Source organism: Myxine glutinosa, chromosome 8 (assembly GCF_964187855.1).
Source record: "Myxine glutinosa chromosome 8, kmMyxGlut1.1, whole genome shotgun sequence".
In the NCBI taxonomy this organism is placed as follows: domain Eukaryota; kingdom Metazoa; phylum Chordata; class Myxini; order Myxiniformes; family Myxinidae; genus Myxine; species Myxine glutinosa.
Window position 1 is genome coordinate 32,316,667 of NC_136268.1, and position 21,594 is coordinate 32,338,260.

Genomic DNA, 21,594 nt, shown 5'->3' on the forward strand with positions numbered 1-21,594 from the left:
CGGGCCGACCGCCTCCTGGATCTCCCCGAGCTCGGTGACACGCGCCCGTCGGTCCGAATGGACCATATGCTGTCACTGTTGGGCGACGAAGCCCCCGGTTCTCTATTTCGGGCGCTTTTCCGTCGCCAACTTCCAGCGCAGGTTCGCCTCGCGTTGGCCGGGACCGGGCTAACGGAACCCCGAGCATTGGCGGCCGAGGCGGACAAGTACTTCGCCGCTTCGGACACGTGGGCGAGAGTCGGCGTGGCCGTCACGGCCCTCGTGGCTGATGCTGCTAATGCTGCTGATGCTGCTAATGCTGCTGATCCACAGCATCAGCTTATACAGCATACGCAGCATGCTGATACGCACCTCGTGACCGCCGCCACGCCCCGCCCACCGCCGCGGCGAAAACCGCCACCGCGGGGAAACCCGCCAACTCCACCGGCCTGGCGGAGTCAGCCGCGCTCCTCCAGCTCCACCACCTGGTGCTGGTTCCACGCGAAGTTCGGCCACGAAGCTCGGCAGTGTCATCCGCCATGCTCCTTCAACAGGTCGGGAAACGCCCGGGCCGGCGCTCAATAGTGGCGATGAGCGCCGGCCGTTTGAGCAGCCTGCTGTTCATAACGGACACCTTCTCCGGGCGCCGTTACCTGTGCGACACGGGAGCGCAGGTGAGTGTCGTTCCCGCCGGCACGTCAGACAAGCACGCCGCGGGTGGGGGCCCCGCGCTGCTTGCCGCGAACGGGACGCCCATCCGTAAGTACGGAAAACGCTGCCTCTCTCTGCGGTTCGGAGGGCAGGTTTTCTGATGGACGTTCGTCACCGCCGACGTGCCCATGGCACTGCTTGGCGCGGACTTCCTGTGCGCTAATGGGCTCCTGGTCGACGTCAAGCGCAGACGTCTTGTCCAGGCTGAGACGTTCAGCTCGCTCGCTTGTGCGTTGCCCAGCTCGGCGAGCAGCTCAACGAGCGGCTTGCCAAGCGGCTTGCCGAACGGTTCGGTTCCGGCCACGTTGGTCTGTACGCTTCCGGCAGCGGACGCATTCACCCGCCTCCTCGCCGGCTTCCCGGCCCTCACGCGGCCCACCTTCTCGGCGGGGGCCATCAAGTACGGGGTGGCCCATCACATCTCCACCGTCGGGCCACCGGTCTACGCCCGGGCACGCCGCCTCGAGCCGACGAAGCTGGCGGTGGCAAAAGCGGGGTTCGCTACCCTGGAGTGACTCGGCATCGTTCGGCGCTCAGAGAGCGCTCGGGTGTCGCCGCTGCACATCGTGCCGAAGCCCGGCGGGGGATGGCGACCGTGCGGGGACTATCGCCGTCTCAATGACGCCACGACTCCCGACCGCTACCCCGTCCCCCACATTCAGGACTTTTCCGCCCGTTTGGCGGGCATGTCCTTCTTCTCGAAGGTGGACCTCATACGCGGCTACCATCAGGTCCCCGTCAGGCCGGAGGACGTCCCGAAGACGGCGGTCATCATGCCATTCGGACTCTTCGAGTTCCTGCGCATGCCCTTCGGTCTGAAGAATGCGGCTCAGGCGTTCCAGCGACTGATGGACAGCGTCCTGCGCGACTTGGATTTTGTCTACGTCTACCTGGACGATATCCTCGTCGCCAGCGCGTCCCGCGAAGAGCACCTACGCCACCTCCGCACGCTCTTCGAACGCCTGGGCCAGCATGGCCTGATTGTGAACCCCGCAAAGTGCCGGTTCGGCGCCGCCATAATCGATTTTCTGGGGCACCGTGTCACCAGGCATGGAGCCGTCCCCCTGCCGGCCAAGGTGGAGGCGGTGAAGGGGTTTCCGCGCCCCCGCACGATCAGAGGGCTGCAGGAGTTCCTGGGCATGGTGAACTTTTGCCATCGGTTCCTGCCCTGTATCGCCCAGCTCCTGCGCCCCCTGCACGAAGCTCTCCGAGGTAAGCCGGGCAAAGGCGACGTTACCTGGACCGAGCAGATGGACACGGCGTTCACGGGCGCGAAGCTCGCCTTGGCTAACGCCACCATGCTCGCGCACCCGGCGCCCGATGCACCGATCACCCTCACCACCGATGCCTCGGACTACGCGGTGGGCGCGGTGCACGAGCAATGGGTGCGTGGAGCTTGGCAACCGCTGGCGTTCTTTAGCCGGCAGCTTCGCCCGCCCGAACGCCATTACAGTACCTTCGACCGCGAGTTGCTCGGGCTTCACTTGGCGGTCAGGCATTTCCGCCATCTGCTCGAGGGCCGTGCGTTCACTGCCTTCGTCGACCACAAGCCGCTGATCTTCGCGATGGGCAAGGTCACCGAGCCGTGGTCGGCCCGGCAGCAGCGTCACCTCTCGGCCGTGTCCGAGTACACGACGGACATCCAGCACGTCGCGGGGAAGGACAACCCGGTGGCGGATTGCCTTTCCCGGGCCGTCGCCCACGCAGTCCACCTCGGCATCGACTATGCCCGGATGGCAGCGGACCAGGCCGCTGACCCCGACGTCCAGGCCTTGCGGACCGCCGTCATGGGCCTCCGCGTCACTGAGGTGCCGTTCGACGGCGCGGGCGCGGCCCTCTTGTGCGACGTCTCCCTCGGGCGTCCTCGCCCCATCGTGCCCACGGGCTGGCAGCGCCAGGTGTGTGACGCCATCCACGGCCTGTCCCACCCGGGCGCGAGGGCCTCCCAAAGGCTGATCGCCGACAAGTTCGTCTGGCATGGCCTCCGGAAGGCCGTCCGCGGCTGGGCCAGGACGTGCCTCGCGTGCCAGCGCGCCAAGGTGCACCGGCACACCCAGGCCCCGTTGGCCCCGTTCACGGTGCCGGAACGCCGGTTTGACCATGTCCACATGGACCTGGTGGGACCTCTGCCCCCCTCGCGGGGTTTCACCTACGTCCTCACCATGGTGGACCGCACCACCCGGTGGCCGGAGGCCGTGCCATTGGCGTCGACAATGGCGGCCGATGTCGCGCAGGCTTTCATCGCCACCTGGGTCGCCCGGATCGGCGCCCCCTCAGACATCTCGTCTGACCGCAGCCCCCAGTTCACCTCGGAGCTCTGGGGGGCGGTCGCGCAGGGGCTCGGGGTCCGGCTGCACCGAACCACGGCCTACCACCCCCAGGCTAACGGCCTGTGTGAGTGATTTCACCGCTCATTGAAGGCCGCGCTCCGGGCCACCCTCCGCGACGGCGGCTGGGTCGACAGGCTCCCCTGGGTCCTGCTGGGCCTCCGGACGGCGCCCAAGGAGGACCTGCGCGCATCCGCGGCGGAGTTGGTCTTCGGGCAACTGCTGCGGGTGCCGGGCGAGTTCCTCCCCGACTCCACGGCACCATGGTCCGCGGCACAGCAGCGCTCCGCTCTGCAAGAGACCGCCCAGAGGTTCGCCCCGGTGCCAACGGCATGCCACGGGCACCCACCGACGCACGTCGCCCCGGAGCTTCGCACGGCGGAGTACGTCTTCGTCCGCCACGATGCCCACCGGACACCACTGCGGCCCCCGTACGACGGGCCTTTCCGCGTGCTGGAGACCGGGGCAAAGCACTTCACCCTGGACATCGGTGGTACTCCTGACCGCGTTTCGGTGGACCGCCTCAAGCCGGCCCACCTCGACGTGGACCATCCACCGCCAGTGGCCCGACCCCCACGTCGGGGCCGCCCCCCTGCGGGCGGACCCCCGGCACCGCCCAGCCCCGCCGCCACGCCGCCCCCCGGTCCTGCACCCATCCCAGGGGCAGCCAGGGGCATCCCACCTGGCATCCCTGCACCCCGGACGCCGCCGATCGCCAGGGGGCGCTTCGGCCGGGTCATTCGTCTGCCCCGCAAACTGGCCCTCCAGGTGCGCGGGAATTCTGGGGGGGCGCGTGTGGCGGACACAAAAGCCCACTGGCGTGGTGACATCATTCCTCGCACCAAGTGGGCGGTGGCCACGCCCGAGGGGTAGGCGTGGCCTCATGATATACACCGGGCGCGCGGCCCGGAGCGCGCCAGTGTTACAGTGAGCTCCTGAAATAAAGACGCTTATAAGTTACCGCTTGTCCGCTTCCTCCTTGCTCGCAAGCAGCGCGCGTAACGCCGCGCTTTAAGATACTGTATATAATGAATATGAATGATCGTTTTAAGGCCATTTTCCCCGCTAGAGCGGGGGTTAGCCTTGCGGGCCCCATGACAATCATGGTTCCCTGCTTGAGGCAATGTTTTTATGGCCGGATGCCCTTCCTGGCGCCAACCCTTGGTCACCTCTTACGATGCGCAGGGATACGGTGTACCTATTCTAAATCGGGGTACACACCGTGATCATTACGCCATTATATGGATCATTACGCCATCATATTAATAAATTCTTTATTAATTCTTTCTCTCCTCCCGGACACGTGCTTGTTCGCTCTCCTCCTCGTCTCGACTTGTGCCCCGCCCCCTATATCTCGTTTTTCTTCCACCTCTGCTCCTTCTTTCCCAAATCCACGTCCTCAATTAGAGACTTTTCCCAGATTATTTTTCATGGTTCTGTTTAAATATTATTTAAATATGTTTAAACCGCAGCCGTGATGCTGACGCCGCCCTCCCCCCCCTCACCCTCCTCCCCCAGAATTTCCATGTTTTAAACGTTTCCCAGTGTTTACCCTGGATTCGAATAGGTACACTGTATCCCAAAAACATTGCCTCAAAAAGAGAACCATGACAATTACAACTACATATGGGAAGGGTACAGCCCGAAGTGGAGATCGGTTTCTGAGGTTTGAGACATGGAATGTAGGGACAATGACAGGGAGATCAGGAGAAGTGGTGGAAGTATTAGTCAGAAGAAGAGTGTACATATGTTGTGTGCAAGAGACGAGATGGAAGGGAAGTGGTGTGAGAATGGTGAAGGGTAGGCAGGGACAGAAATACAAGTTTATGTGGCAAGGGTGCCCAGAGTGCATGAATGGTGTTGGTGTCCTGTTTTCTGGGGAGTTTGTAGACAGTGTGGTGAGTGTGACTAGAGTGAGTGATAGGTTGATGATGGTGAAAATGATGATTGGAAAGTTCTTGGTGAACGTCATCTCGGGATATGCTCCGCAGGTTGGTCGGAGCGATGAAGAGAAGGACAAGTTCTGGTGTGCGTCAGAGAAGCTGATGGAAAACGTGAAAGATGAGGAAGTTGTTGTGGTAGGAGACCTAAATGGACATGTGGGAAGGAGTATGGATGGTTTTGAGGGAGTTCATGGGGGTTACGGATATGGTGTGAGAAATGGAGAAGGTGAAAGGATTTTGGAGTTTGCTGATGGAGCTGATTTGTTGATTTGTAATACTCAGTTCCAGAAAGAGGATAATAAGCTTGTTACATACACGTCAGGTGGGTCGACGACATCCGCTGACGACCTGATGGTGTGTAGGCGAGATAGGGGGCACCTCCGGGACACAAAGGTGATCCCGGGGGAGGAGGCTGTTTCACAGCACCACTTGGTTGTCTGCGACATAAGGGTGAAAGGTGCGAGGAGAGCTCGGCGGGTGAAGTACCAACCGAGAATGAAGGTGTGGAGGTTGAAAGAGGTGACAGTAAGGGAGGCATTAAAAGAGAGGCTGAGTAGGGTAGAGGATGATGTGGTTGAGCTTGAAAGTGGTTGGATGTCAATGAAAGCTAGTCTGTTGGGAGCCGTTGGTGAGGTATGTGGATGGACAAAAGGACCACCGAGGCACTCGGAAACATGGTGGTAGGATGATGAAGTTGGAAAGAGGATTGACGAGAAGAGGAAGAAATTCAAGGAGTGGCAGAAGGCGAAGGGTATGGGAGCAGAAACAGCAGAGCATGAAAGTTATATGGCAGCCAAGAAGGCTGCAAAGAAAGAGGTAGCAAAGGCGCAGGAGACATGTAGGAAAATGTTCGGAGAACACTTGGATTCCGAAGAGGGTCAGAGAGCAGTATTCAGGATTGCAAAGCAGATAGCGAAAGAGAGGTGTGATGTGATGGGAGTGAGTTGCTTGAAGGATGAAGTGGGAGAAATCGTTGTCGACCCAGATGGAATTAAAGGAAGATGGAAAAGATATATGGAAATGCTGTTGAATACAGATAATGAATGGGATGGCAACATAGAGAGTAACCCAGTTTTAGGACCGCCAGAGAAGATAACTGAGAAGGAAGTTGAGGAAGCGATAAAAGCAATGAAGAGTAGAAAAGCGGGAGGGCGACGGGAGTTGTGGGAGATATGTTGAAGGCAGCAGGAAGTTGGGGTGTGAAGAGAATGACAGAGATCTGTAATCTGGTGGTGAAAGAAGGCCGCATTCCAGTGGATTGGGAACTGAGTACCCTCATCCCTCTATACAAGGGGAAAGGTGACCCTCTAGAGTCTAGAGTGTGGCTCGTCCCGAGCGATAAAGTTATTGGAGCATGGAATGAAGGTATTGGAAAGGGTGTTGGAGAGGAGGATAAGGAGGAAAGTGAAGATCGACGAAATGCAGTTTGGATTTATGCCAGGAAGAGGAACGACAGACGCGCTTTTCATTGTGAGACAGTTGCAGGAGAAGTACATGGAGAAGAGGAAGAAGTTGTTTCTTGGGTTTGTTGATCTGGAGAAAGCATTCGATAGGGTTCCACGCGAAGTAGTAACATGGGCATTGAGGAAGTTAGGAGTGGAGGAATGGTTGATCAGAGTGGTGATGGCAATGTACAAAAGAGCGACCACAGCTGTAAGGACAAAGGACGGGAACAGTGGTGAGTTTGAGGTGAATGTGGGAGTGCATCAGGGGTCGATACTAAGTCCACTACTATTTGTAGCTGTGATGGAGGTGCTGGCTCAGAACGTAAAGGAGGGTTTACCATGGGAGCTGTTGTATGCAGATGATCTGGTGTTGATTGCGGAAAGTATGGATGGACTGAAGGAAAAGATGAACAAGTGGGAGGAATGTATGGAGACAAAAGGTCTGAAGGTGAATATCGGAAAGACGAAGGTGATGGTAAGTGGTAAAGCATGTGGTGAGGTGGAATGAACTGGGAAGTGGCCCTGTGCTGTGTGCAGGAAGGGTGTCGGAGTGAACTCCATTCAATGTACAATGTGCGCTGGGTGGGTTCATCAAAAATGTAGTGGTCTGAGAGGGTCATTAGCCAGTGTGGCAGCTACATTCAAATGTAAGGTGTGCACAGAGGGAGCTGCAGATGGAGGAAATGTTGAGTTGGATCTTGGAGACGGCGTGAAGCTGGAAGGTGTGAAAACATTTTGCTACCTCGGAGACATGCTGAATGGAGAAGGTGGATCAGACTCGGCAACGGTTGCTGGAGTGAGATGTGCATGGAAGACGTTTCGGGAACTGAGTGGCGTGCTGATGAGGAGGGGAGTGTCGTTGAAGCTGAAGGGAAAGGTGTATGCTGCATGTGTGAGAAGTGTTATGATTTATGGGAGCGAGACATGGGTAATGAACGTAGAGCAGCAACGAAGGTTGGAAAGGGTGGAAATGCGAATGGTTCGATGGATGTGCACAGTATCGTTGAGAGAGAGGAAGAAAAATGATGAATTGCGAAAGATGATGGGAATAGAGCCTGTGATTGATGCTGTGAAGAGGAACAGGTTGAGATGGTTTGGTCATGTGTTGAGGAAGGATGAAAGTAACTGGTTGAGAAGAGTGATGGAAATGAATGTCGAAGGAAGTAGAGGACGGGGAAGACCGAGAAAGACGTGGCTAAAGATGGTCGAAGAAGAAATGCGGGCAAGGGGGTTAACAAGGAGAGATGCAGAAAATAGGGTAAATGGAGAAGATTGTCATGGGGACCGCAAGGCTAATCCCCGCTCTAGCAGGGAAAATGGCCTTTAAAATGCATGTTGTTGTTTGTGTTGACATACTGTAATATATATTCCTTGATCGATAGAGAGATACTAATTTACAGCTGTGTTTATCTTAATTTTCTTTACCAAATCGAGGCTCATCGAAAAGTGGGGTAAACAAACGCAATGTAATTACGGTGGAGCCACAGTTGGAGAGGACATAACAAGCAAGAAAATTACCGAACAGGAAAAGAGATTAGAATGGAGAGGAGGGAAGGAAAGAAAGCAAGCAGCAGGTCAGTGGGTTGGGATTTGGTGGAGTTAATGGTCGTATAAAAGATCATAGGTAGGATATGGATGACATGGTATGGTAATGCACCGCTTGGTCGAAGCCCTTGAGGGAAGAGTGAAATTGATCCTACTTTGGGAGTTAAACTCAAGATCAGACAGTTTTGGAGGGAGAACATGACAAAGAGTTATGATTATGATATGCTTTCCCTACAGGGGGCAATTAAATGAGAAGAAAAGTAAAAAGGTATAGTCTTACAATTTTTGAAACATTGAAATGAAAAAAAACATTAAATACCATCTCTTGTGATGATGTTGAAACACAAGGCTCATTGCTCTCACATCCCAGACAGTTGAGTGACCTCCATGATTTTTAGTGCCTCTGCTCCCATCCAGCTCCCTCTGCTCCCAAGCCCCTTTGACCCTCTGCAGTTCCTCAAGATTGCACACATTTTCTCCAGTAATCCCATCCTGGTTAAACTCCCAACATCCAGACTTACTGCACACCTCAACTCTTTTGCTCTTCTTTTCTCCCATTTGTTGGAATTTCATTATTGAGGCTGTTCAATCGCACTCTTCCCTTGAGGGCTTCAAGCTGGCATTGCATCACCATGTCATGTCATCCCCATCCCTCGCCATCATATTTTCTAGCCCCAATAACCCCATGTAGCCTAGGTTAGAATCCCGACCCACCTATGAACTTCCATACCGTACCGGTGTTCCACAGGCAATGTGATTCATCAAGGTGTGTGCCGTCCTTTGGATGGACAGGTCTGTCAGCATTCGTTAGTGGACGTTAGAGATCCTACTGTGTCCTTCGCGAAGAGTCGGCGAGCTATCGCCGGCACCCTGATCAAATTACAAATTGCTGCCCTAACCAGCAGAGGGCACGTCATCAGCGGCAGAGCCACACTCTCAGCCAATGATGCTACCTCATCGCCTTGTGCTGCATATGAATGAAGAAGAAGAAGCTCTTTCAGGAGCCTCGATTTTGTACACTGAAGGAGCTGGGGCTCCCACGTCGATCGGAAGAATGGACGCGACAAAAAGCTGGAATTCATCCGAGTTGCTTTAATCAAACCAAACACTCAGGCACTCTGAAAAGCCCGTTTATCGGGCAGCAATATATATACATATTATCCCGGAGCGTTTGCCCAGGAAGGGCGAGAGGGAGCGTGGCCCAGCGTCCTGGCTGCGGCCTGGCAAGTTGAGGGCGAGCCTGCCCGGGCGTCCTGGACGAGCCCGGCATGGTGATCGCTCCGCGTCCTTGATAGGTGCAAGGCGATTGTGAAAACCCAGCGGTAGCCGCTACACACGTCCCCCCAGAATCGACTTGTACCGGCAGGGTCAATTTGAGGGGGGTCCTGATGACCCGGCCGAAGCGACCCCTGGCGGGTCGTGGGAGGGGGTCCGGTGTGGTGGTGGGCGGTCGAGTGGGGGGCACCGTGGACGGGGGGTGGCCTCGCCGCGGCGGAAGGGCCACCCGTGGTGGGTGGTCGACGTCCACGTGCGCCGGCTTGAGGCGGTCCACCGCAATCCGGTCCGACCTGCCGCCGATGTCGATGATGAACGACTTGTCGTCCCGTCGCAGCACCCGGAAGGGCCCGTCGTACGGCGGCCGGAGTGGCCCCCGATGTGCGTCGTGACGCACAAAAACATACTCCGCTGTGCGAAGTGCTGGGGGGGACGTAGGACTGGGGGTCACCGTGGTGGGATGTTGGCACGGGGGCAAACCGTCGGGCGGCCTCCTGGAGGTCCGAGCGCTGGTGAGCTGCGGACCAGGGACTGGTAGCGTCGGGCACGAATTCGCCCGGGAAGCGTAGCGCCTGGCCATAGACAAGCTCGGCGGTGGATGCCTGGAGGTCCTCCTTGGGGGCCGTGCGGAGGCCCAAAAGGACCCACGGCAGCCGGTCGGCCCAACCGCCGTCTTGAAGGCCGGCCATGAGCGCGGCCTTCATGGAGCGGTGGAATCGCTCGCACAACCCGTTTGCTTGGGGGTGGTAGGCCGTAGTACGGTGGAGCTTGACCCCCAGGTTGCGGGCGACCGCGCCCCACAGCTCGGAGGTGAACTGTGGTCCGCGGTCTGACGAGATGTCCGCCGGTGCGCCGAAGCGGGCGACCCAGGTGGCGATGAAAGCCTGCGCCACGTCGGCGGTGGTGGTGGAGACGAGGGGAACGGCCTCCGGCCACCTGGTGGTCCTGTCCACCATGGTGAGCAGGTGTGTGAACCCCCGTGACGGGGGGAGGGGGCCCACCAGATCCACGTTGACGTGGTCGAAACGTCGTTCGGGCACGGTGAAAGGTGCCAGCGGGGCCTGGGTGTGTCGGTGGACCTTGGCCCGTTGGCAGGCCGTGCAGGTGCTGGTCCAATCGCGGATGTCCCGACGAAGGCCGTGCCAGACGAATCGCGCCGACACCAGCTTCTGGGAAGCTTTCCGGCCCGGGTGGGAAAGGCCGTGGAGGGAGGCGAAGATGCGGCGTTGCCAGGTGACGGGCACGATGGGGCGAGGCTGGCCTTGGGAGACGTCGCAGAGCAGGACAGTGTCCGCGAAGGGGATGTCGGCCAGGCGGAGGCCCGTGTCCGCCGCCCGGAGGGCTTGCACCGTGGTGTCGGTGGTTTGGTCCGCCGCCATAAGCGCAAAGTCCACGCCCAGGTGGACCGCGTTCGCGCTGGCCCGGGAAAGACAGTCGGCCACGGCGTTGTTTTTGCCGGCGACGTGCCGGATGTCCGTGGTAAACTCCTACACGGCGGAGAGGTGGCGCTGTTGGCGGGTCGACCACGGCTCCGTGACCTTGGCCATGGCGTAAACCAACGGCTTGTGGTCGACGAACGCCGTGAAAGGTCGGCCCTCCAGGAGGTGGCGGAAATGGCGGACGGCCAGGTGTAGACCGAGGAGCTCCCGGTCAAACGTGCTGTATTTGAGATCGTTCGGCCGGAGCTGCCGGCTGAAAAAAGCGAGTGGCTGCCAAACCCCGTTCACCCATTGCTCATGTACGGCGCCCACCGCGTAGTCGGAGGCATCCGTGGTGAGGGCGATGGGAGCGTTGAGCACCGGGTGAGCGAGCAGTGTTGCGTCGGCGAGGGCCCGCTTTGAGCTTTGGAAGGCCGCATCCATTGCTGCGGACCAGGCGATGTCGTGCTTGGCCGGCTTGCCCCGGAGGGCTTCGTAGAGGGGCCGCATGAGTTGAGCAGCGCGGGGCATGAAGCGGTGATAAAAATTCACCATTCCCAGGAATTCCTGCAGGGCCTTTATGGTGCGGGGACGCGGGAACGTGGTGATGGCCTCGACCTTGGTTGGCAGCGGCACGGCCCCGTTCTTGGTGATGTGGTGGCCCAAAAAATCAACGGCCGTCGTGCCGAAGTGGCATTTGGCCGGGTTGACGATGAGGCCGTGCTCGCTGAGGCGCCCGAACAGTGTTCGGAGGTGGAGGAGGTGCTCGGCCCGGGACGTGCTGGCGACGAGGATGTCGTCCAGGTAAACGAAAAGGAACGGCAGGTCACGCAGCACGCCGTCCATCAAGCGCTGGAACGCCTGAGCCGCGTTCTTGAGACCAAACGGCATCCGCAAGAATTCGAATAAGCCGAACGGCGTGATGACTGCCATTTTAGGGACGTCGGCCGCCCTGACAGGTACCTGGTGATATCCCCGTATGAGATCAATTTTCGAAAAAATGACCCGTCCCGCCAGACGGGCGGAGAAGTCTTGGATATGCGGGATCGGGTACCTGTCGGGGGTGGTAGCGTCATTGAGACGGCGGTAGTCGCCACACGGGCGCCATCCACCCCCCGGCTTTGGCACGATGTGCAGTGGCGAGGCCCACGCGCTATCGGAGCGCCGCACGATGCCGAGGTGCTCCAACGCGTCGAATTCGGCCTTCGCCACGGCGAGCTTGGCTGGGTCGAGGCGGCGGGCCCTGGCGTAGACCGGCGGGCCCATGGTTGGTATGTGGTGCTCGATCCCATGCCGTACTGCGACGGCCGAAAACGTCGGCCGCGTGAGGGCCGGGAACTCCGTGAGCAGGCGAGCAAACTCGTTCGCCGCCGGGACGGCGCATGCCAGCTCGGTCGGCGCAGAGCTGCTCAATGTGCATACCAGGGAGCTGAAGGTTTTGGCGTTGATTAAACGACGCCGTTGGACGTCCACCAGCAGTCCGTGTGCGCAGAGGAAGTCGGCGCCTAGCAGAGCCATGGGCACGTTTGCGGTTACAAACGTCCAAGCAAAGCGTTGGCCGCCGAAGCAGAGGGTGACGTTGCGTGGGCCGAAGGTGCGGATGGTCGATCCGTTGGCCGCATCCAAGGAGGGGCCGCAAACCGCGGATTGCCTGTCCTGGTCAGAGGCGGGTATGACGCTCAGTTGGGCGCCGGTGTCGCACAGGAAGCGCCGTCCGGACGCTTTATCCATGATGAACAGTAAGTTGCCCGTGTGGCCGGCGCTCATGGCTGGTAATGAACGCCGGCCCGGCCATTTCCCGGCCTGCGGAAGGTGCACGGGGGTCGGCATGTCCGGGCCTTCTGTCCGAACCTGGCATGATAGTAACACCACGCTTGGTCAGGTGGAGGCCCCGGTCGTCGTGCTGGAGGTGGTCGGCTCCGTGTAGCGGCCGCCAATTGTGTCGGCAGTTCGGTCGTCGACCGTGCCGGGTGCTCGGGTGCCATGGGTGTTGCGTCGGACGGCGGTGGGTCCCATGTCGCCGCTGCGATGCGCTGTCCTGCGGCGGAGATCTTGTCGGCTTCTCTGGCAAGGGCCCGGGGATCTGTGATCGTCGTGCTTACCAGGGCGAGGCGTACCGGGTTAGGCAGCTGACGGAGGAACAGCTCCCGGAACAGGAATGCCGGAGAGTGCTCGCCGAGCAGTGAAAGCATGTAGTCCATTCGCTCGGAAGGGCGCGTGTCGCCGAGCTCGGGCAGGTCGAGCAGGCGCCGTGCGCGCTCCGCCGATGGGAGGGCGAAAGCGTCGAGGAGAAGCTTCTTAATCGCGCCGTATTTGTCAGCGGCTGGCGGGCTCTCGAGGAGGCTCAGGGCGCGGGCTGCGGTGGCCGAACCGAGCGCTGCTACCACATGGTGGAAGCGGGTGTCGTCGGCCGTGATGCCTCGCAGGGCGAACAGGGAATCCGCCTGTGCGAACCATACCGCCGCGTGAGCCTCCCAGAAGGTAGGCAGTTTAAGGGCGACTGCCGTGTCCATGTCGGTAGGTCACCAATGAAGGAGCTGGGGCTCCCACGTCGATCGGAAGAATGGACGCGACAAAAAGCTGGAATTCATCCGAGTTGCTTTAATCAAACCAAACACTCAGGCACTCTGAAAAGCCCGTTTATCGGGCAGCAATATATATACATATTATCCCGGAGCGTTTGCCCAGGAAGGGCGAGAGGGGGCGTGGCCCAGCGTCCTGGCTGCGGCCTGGCAAGTTGAGGGCGAGCCTGCCCGGGCATGCCCGGGCATGCCCGGGCGTCCCGACCGAGGCCTGGCAAGTTGAGCGCGGGCCTGCCCGGGCGTCCTGGACGAGCCCGGCATGGTGATCGCTCCGCGTCCTTGATAGGTGCAAGGCGATTGTGAAAACCCAGCGGTAGCCGCTACAACACAATATTTTTTTAAAGCAATAAAAATTGAGATATTGGTTCTGTGTGTTTCTGATTTTGTTTCAGGTGTAGGTGAAACACCGATGGAACCCTACTTCTGTGAACAAGCAAAGATCATGGAATTTTCACATGAATGCCCATACAATTGAGTGTCAATACCAATGGAACTTGTACTCCAGCATTGGTAAAACAGCTTGCTGGTCAGGACAGGAATTTGGAATTTGGTTAGGGTGCCGGCGATAGCTCTCCCACTCTTCATGGAGGACACTGTTGGATCTGCAACATCCACAAACTAATGCCAACAGACGGGATGCTCATTTGAAATCCTGGCATCAAGAGCTATATGTTCAGAAAGGAATGCCAAATGGGCAAACAGCAGAACACTCTCATGAACACCAATCTCATGACAGCTGAACACTCTCATGAACACCAATCTCATGACAGCTGAACACTCTCATGAACACCAATCTCATGACAGCTGAACACTCTTTTAAGTGGGAGCAACACTTTGTCAAAATATGACTTTCAAGTAGGGTCAGAGGTAAAACCACCTATAAATTCCACCCATTGCATATTTGAATGAACATTCAGACCCTGATGAGCACACCAAGTGTTTATATCGTAATAATAAAGCTCTTTCTAACCAATGATTGTTTGATTGACTGGCTCACTGACTGACTGACTGACTGATATTAATGTTCAGTGCCTTCCGGGTGTTGTAGAAAGCTGAATTGTGGCGTGCCGACAGACAGTGAAGCCGGTACACTGGGAAAATCACAGAACTGTTGGAAAGCGTCTGTAAATGAAAATTTATGTAAAAAACCGTAAACGGATCTGTAAAAAAAGGAAAAAAAAAACACCTCAATCAATGCTTAGCATTTGGAAATTGTAACTTCTATATACTGTAAAGTGTAAACTGTGAAATAAAAATCTCAATAAAAATTGACGTAAAAACCGTAAACACGCCCGTAAAGTAAATAATAAAAAACCTCAATCGATATGTATAGCATTTAAAAATTGTAATTTCCATAACTGTAAAATAAAAATGTCAATGAAAATTGACATAAAAACAGTAAACACGCCCGTAAAGTAAATTTTAAAAAACCTCAATCGATATGTATAGCATTTAAAAATTGTAATTTCCATAACTGTAAAATAAAAATCTCAATGAAAATTGACGTAAAAACCGTAAACACGCCCGTAAAGTGAATAATGAAAAACCTCAATCGATATGTATAGCATTTAAAAATTGTAATTTCCATAACTGTAAAATAAAAATCTCAATGAAAATTGACGTAAAAACTGTAAACACGCCCGTAAAGTGAATAATAAAAAACCTCAATCGATATGTATAGCATTTAAAAATTGTAATTTCCATAACTGTAAAATAAAAATGTCAATGAAAATTGACGTAAAAACCGTAAAAACGCCCGTAAAGTGAATAATAAAAAACCTCAATCGATATGTATAGCATTTAAAAATTGTAATTTCCATAACTGTAAAATAAAAATGTCAATGAAAATTGACGTAAAAACAGTAAACACGCCTGTAAAGTGAATAATAAAAAACCTCAATCGATATGTATAACATTTAAAAATTGTAATTTCCATAACTGAAAAATAAAAATGTCAATGAAAATTGACGTAAAAACAGTAAACACGCCCGTAAAGTGAATAATAAAAAACCTCAATCGATATGTATAGCATTTAAAAATTGTAATTTCCATAACTGTAAAATAAAAATGTCAATGAAAATTGCCGTAAAAACAATAAACACGCCCGTAAAGTAAATAATAAAAAACCTCAATCGATATGTATAGCATTTAAAAATTGTAATTTCCATAACTGTAAAATAAAAATGTCAATGAAAATTGACGTAAAAACAGTAAACACGCCCGTAAAGTAAATAATAAAAAACCTCAATCGATATGTATAGCATTTAAAAATTGTAATTTCCATAACTGTAAAATAAAAATGTCAATGAAAATTGACGTAAAAACAGTAAACACGCCCGTAAAGTGAATAATAAAAAACCTCAATCGACATGTATAGCATTTAAAAATTGTAATTTCCATAACTGTAAAATAAAAATGTCAATGAAAATTGACGTAAAAACCGTAAACACGCCCCCGTAAAGTAAATAATAAAAAACCTCAATCGATATGTATAGCATTTAAAAATTGTAATTTCCATAACTGTAAAATCAAAATGTCAATGAAAATTGACGTAAAAACAGTAAACACGCCCGTAAAGTAAATAATAAAAAACCTCAATCGATATGTATAGCATTTAAAAATTGTAATTTCCATAACTGTAAAATAAAAATGTCAATGAAAATTGACATAAAAACAGTAAACACGCCCGTAAAGTAAATAATAAAAAACCTCAATCGATATGTATAGCATTTAAAAATTGTAATTTCCATAACTGTAAAATAAAAATGTCAATGAAAATTGACGTAAAAACAGTAAACACGCCCGTAAAGTAAATAATAAAAAACCTCAATCGATATGAATAGCATTTAAAAATTGTAATTTCCATAACTGTAAAATAAAAATCTCAATGAAAATTGACGTAAAAACAGTAAACACGCCCGTAAAGTGAATAATAAAAAACCTCAATCCATATGTATAGCATTTTAAAATTGTAATTTCCATAACTGTAAAATAAAAATGGCAATGAAAATTGACGTAAAAACAGTAAACACGCCCGTAAAGTAAATAATAAAAAACCTCAATCGATATGTATAGCATTTAAAAATTGTAATTTCCATAACTGTAAAATAAAAATCTCAATGAAAATTGACGTAAAAACAGTAAACACGCCCGTAAAGTAAATAATAAAAAACCTCAATCGATATGAATAGCATTTAAAAATTGTAATTTCCATAACTGTAAAATAAAAATCTCAATGAAAATTGACGTAAAAACAGTAAACACGCCCGTAAAGTGAATAATAAAAAACCTCAATCGATATGTATAGCATTTTAAAATTGTAATTTCCATAACTGTAAAATAAAAATGGCAATGAAAATTGACGTAAAAACAGTAAACACGCCCATAAAGTAAATAATAAAAAACCTCAATCGATATGTATAGCATTTAAAAATTGTAATTTCCATAACTGTAAAATAAAAATCTCAATGAAAATTGACGTAAAAACAGTAAACACGCCCGTAAAGTGAATAATAAAAAACCTCAATCGATATGTATAGCATTTTAAAATTGTAATTTCCATAACTGTAAAATAAAAATGTCAATGAAAATTGACGTAAAAACAGTAAACACGCCCGTAAAGTGAATAATAAAAAACCTCAATCGATATGTATAGCATTTAAAAATTGTAATTTCCATAACTGAAAAATAAAAATGTCAATGAAAATTGACGTAAAAACAGTAAACACGTGAGTAAAATAAATAATAAAAAAAACTATCGATATATAGCATTTGAAAATTGTAATTTCAATAACAGTAAACTGTGAAATGAAAATTTACATAAAAACCGTAAACGCGGTCTGTAAAATAAATACACCTAAATTGATATCTAGCAGCAAGCAGGTCGGTGATGCTTGCCTATAATCATAAAGCTTCTATTTATTATGTACCTACGTACGAAACACGTTTCGTTATTGCATTCCCACTTTGTTATTACACAATGTGTAAGCATTCCCCACGAGTATCCTAATAAAGCTCTTCCATGGTACCTTTTTGGACCAATATGGATGTCGAGATGGAGAAATCTCTCTGGCACACAACGCTGAACAGTGGAATAGAAGAATCTTCTGCCAGAAGAATTTCCCACAATCTGTTCTGTTGACATCGGACACCACCTCAAGTATTACTGAACCACTTGTCATGCTGAACACAGTCAAACGCAGCAATAAATTGATGGAAGCATTTTCGTTATAAAATATGACTTGATCAACCTTTTGAAAACAATGTGACCCCTCTGATCTTATAGGTATTCAACTACAGACACAGAGCTATGTCAAATGATTATTTGTGGCCTCTGAATTATGTCCAATCTATAGATGCCTGGTTCTGATTCTCAGACAATTTAGATGGGATGTAATGCAGATAGAAAACAGGATGTCCTGTCCACTGTGTTGCAAATATCAACTCGATATATATATATATATATATATATATATATATATATATATATATATATATATATATACTGTATATATATATATATATATGAATTTTGGGGTAGAGTGATATATAGATCAGGTAGATCTATATATCACACACACACACACACACACACACACACACACACACACACACACACACACACACACACACACACACACACATTCACACGCACACACATAAATACGCCATAAACACACACGCATACGTACATACATGTGCACACACACAAACATAAACTCACACGCACACACAAACACACACACATAAACACACACACACACACACACACAAGATGGCGTCGAGGCGCGAGCAGATTACCTCACCAGCTCTCTCGTCAGTTCCCGGTTCCCCTACACACAACTGCTGAAGGATATCTGCGGAGTTCAGTGGTGGCGACAGATGAGATTGAGAGAATCGCTGAGATGGACCGCGGAGAAAAAAAATCGGTCTCCGGCCTACGATTATGAATTGCGGCCTATGAATCGGCCTTGGCTAGCGGCCTATGACTTATGAGAGACGTTGCGAGGCGGGCCCAGTTACTGGCACGTGGCACCACCGCCGAGACCTCAGGTTGGAGCCTACGCCATTGCGGCGAACATCGAGAGAAAGACGAACGTGGTCCGTTGCCATTTGAATCGGCGCTGCGAGGCAGCCCGAACCGCCAGGGCATCACGTGATGCTGGAGCCTCTTACCCGAAGGCAGACACCGAAAGGACAAACGAGGTACACTGCTGTGTGGATCGCGTACGAACCAAACTCTTGCGCGGGATATCTGGCACACTCCAGAGGGTAGTAATCCTCAATGAAGAGGGGGAAGACGTCGGTGTTAAGAAGGGAAGGGATTTTGAGTTGAGTCGAAAAAATGAATGTATGGGAAGCACTGCTCACACCGGGTGTGATAGATTGAGAAGGGGGTTTGGGAATAGACATGGTTTCGATGAACCGCAGGAAACTCCGGATGCCAGAGGCGAGGGTGTGGAGGTGGATGGGAGGGATTGTGAGGAAGGGGAGGATGAGCGTGAATGCTCACGAAAGGCTGCTAATAATGAGTATAAATCATGGCTCAGGGGAACCATCGGAGATGCCGGATGCCGGGGGTGGAGGTTTGGGGGAGGATGGTATTGGTACTTGGTAGGGATTGTGAGTGGGAACCGAGGGGTGAATGCATGCGAGCCATTGCTGACGCTGGATCTGATGGATTGAGACGGGGCTTTGTGAGCAGGCGTGGCTCCGATGGACCGCGGGGGATTCCGAGTGCTGGGGGTAGGGGTATGGGGGAGGGTGGGAGTGGCGGAGCCGTGGCTGGGATCCCCACGGGAGTATAGAGACGGGGAATGACGCGTGGTGTGCGCGGCTCTGTGTTGGGTGGGTCAGGGCGGCACTGCGGGGCAGACTGTGATGATACATTCATCGATGTGCCGAGCAATGTTTGGGTGCTGACCCTGACGGCAGGCGTGGGTCTTGGCAATGGAAGTGGGAGTGAAGAAAGTGGATTGCGATGCCGTGTAACTCATGCAGGTCCAGACTCTTGGGTGGGTTGTGCTGTGGGACACGGGGAGGGGGAGGGGCCTTCAGTAGAATGGGAGTAGGTGATGAAGACGGGGCACATGAAAACGACGGAACATCTTGTGTTGATCAAAAGAAGAAACATATCTCAAGCAAAGAGTCACAGGCCTCCTCTCGGGGAAACACTGCCTGTGCCTGCCACTCAGAGCAGCAGGAAAGTGTGCTGTAAAAAATAATGACTGCACCGTCTCAAGCAAGATAAAACATCACCTTGCGAAGAGATATGATTATGCACCAAAGCAAGAAGTTGAGAAGGTGCTAACTGTCTCACCACCATCAAAGACAATACTCCAGAGGAGAAAACTACAAACAGAAACCTGGAGTGTTGAGGAGAAGGAGATAATCCTCCAATGCAAGATGTATTCCATACATGAGGCATGGGGGAGTAATGGTAAGGGTGATCAAACTGATTGAGAAAGCAATGGAGCTCTGGAATACCACATTGATATTACAGCACTCAGAAGGAAAAATCGAAATACCACATGTAAAGATACGGCGTGGAATATTCCAGGGAGACAGTCTTTCCCTCCTTCTGTTTGGTCTAGCTCTGGACCCACTAAGTAACCTCATCAATGAACAAGAACATGGATATACCCTAACAACCAATAAACGAACATCCAAAGAAATAGGAAAGGTGACACATCCACTATACATGGATGATTTAAAGCTCTTCTTGCCAAATGACAAAACATTGACAGAACAACTAAAACTAGTAAAACAGTTTTCCAAGGACATTAAAATGGCATTTGGACTAGACAAGTGTGCCAAGTGCACAACTGTACAAGGTAAACCAACAAAAAACAGACAACATAAAAATTGACGTTGAAACAACAATACAGCAGTTATAAAACGAAGCCTCATACAAATACCTCGGAGTAGAAGAGGGCCACCAAATATGTCACAAACAAATGTGCAAAGCAATCGCAAAAGATGATTGAATACCTAACTAGAACGAAGCTGATTCTGAAAACAAACCTCTCCCCAAGAAACAAAATCAAAGCCATAAACCAGCTCGCTGTACCAGTGTTCCAATATAGCTGAGGAATAATAAACTGGGCCCAATCAGAAATCGACAAGTTAGACATCAAAACAAGAAAACTCCTTACCATCCACAAAATGTTCTACAAAAACCAGTGCATCCCGAGAATGTACCTGCTGAGACGAGAAGGCGAGAGCAGCCTGATCTAACTCAACCAGGTGCACAGAGCGACGAGTGTAGGACTAGCTGAGTATGGGAATTGCTCAACAGACTATTGGATGCAATTTGTAAACAAACATGAACACAACAAACCTGAAAAGGTATCCCTAACTCACCTTGCAAAGAATTTCCAAAAACAGGTGCGAATGGAAGATGCCGCACAGGAGGGTGAAACGGCAACAAATACAGCCCCAACAATTGCAAAAAAAAACTAGAACGGGCACTCGGTAGAGCGCATACCTTCGCCGCAGCTACTGTTCTGTACTTGGTAAAAATACGATTTTGACCTTTTCGTGACCTTGACCTTGACCTTTGACCCGATTGCTCCCAAAATCTAATCAAATGTGTCCCGTATAATAACCAATCATCCCACCAAATTTCATGCAATTCGGTTGAATACTTTTTGAGTTATGCGAATAACATACACACACACACACAGACATACAAATAAATACACAGCGATCAAAACATAACCTTCCGCTTTTGCGAAGGTAAAAAGAAATATACAAAAAGAAATATACACCAACAACTGGGAGAATGACAAAACAGCAGGAGAATACAAAAAAGAATTGGATAGAGCGGGGTAGACAAAGAAGGATGGTGGGACTGAGCCAGATAGACAAGTATAGATTCCGCAAGACAGAAACAGAAAGTACTAGTCACCTGCTCTCGGGATGCAAAAAACTATAATCAGAACAACTTTACACACAACGGCACAACAAAGTATGCAAAGTGATTCATTGGCATATCTGCAAAAAATTAAACATCCAGTACCAGAAAACTCATGGAAACACGAACCAAGGGCAATCATTGAACATGAGAACGTCATGCTCACGTACGACCTGATGATTCCATCGAGCGTGAACATAGAAAACAAAGCATTGCATCCGGACATTGTACTCAGGAGCAAAAAGGAAAAGACAGCATTGATGATTGAGATATCAGTACCCAGCGATTTTGGCCGAAACAACGCAGAAATCACGAAAATGACCAAATACCAGGACCTCAAAAATGACGTCAAGAGATCGTGGAAGCTGAAGAACATAGAAATTGTACCAGGGATAATTGGAGCAACAGCAATGATGAAGAAGAACCGCACTGAGGTTTTTAAAAACATCCCGGG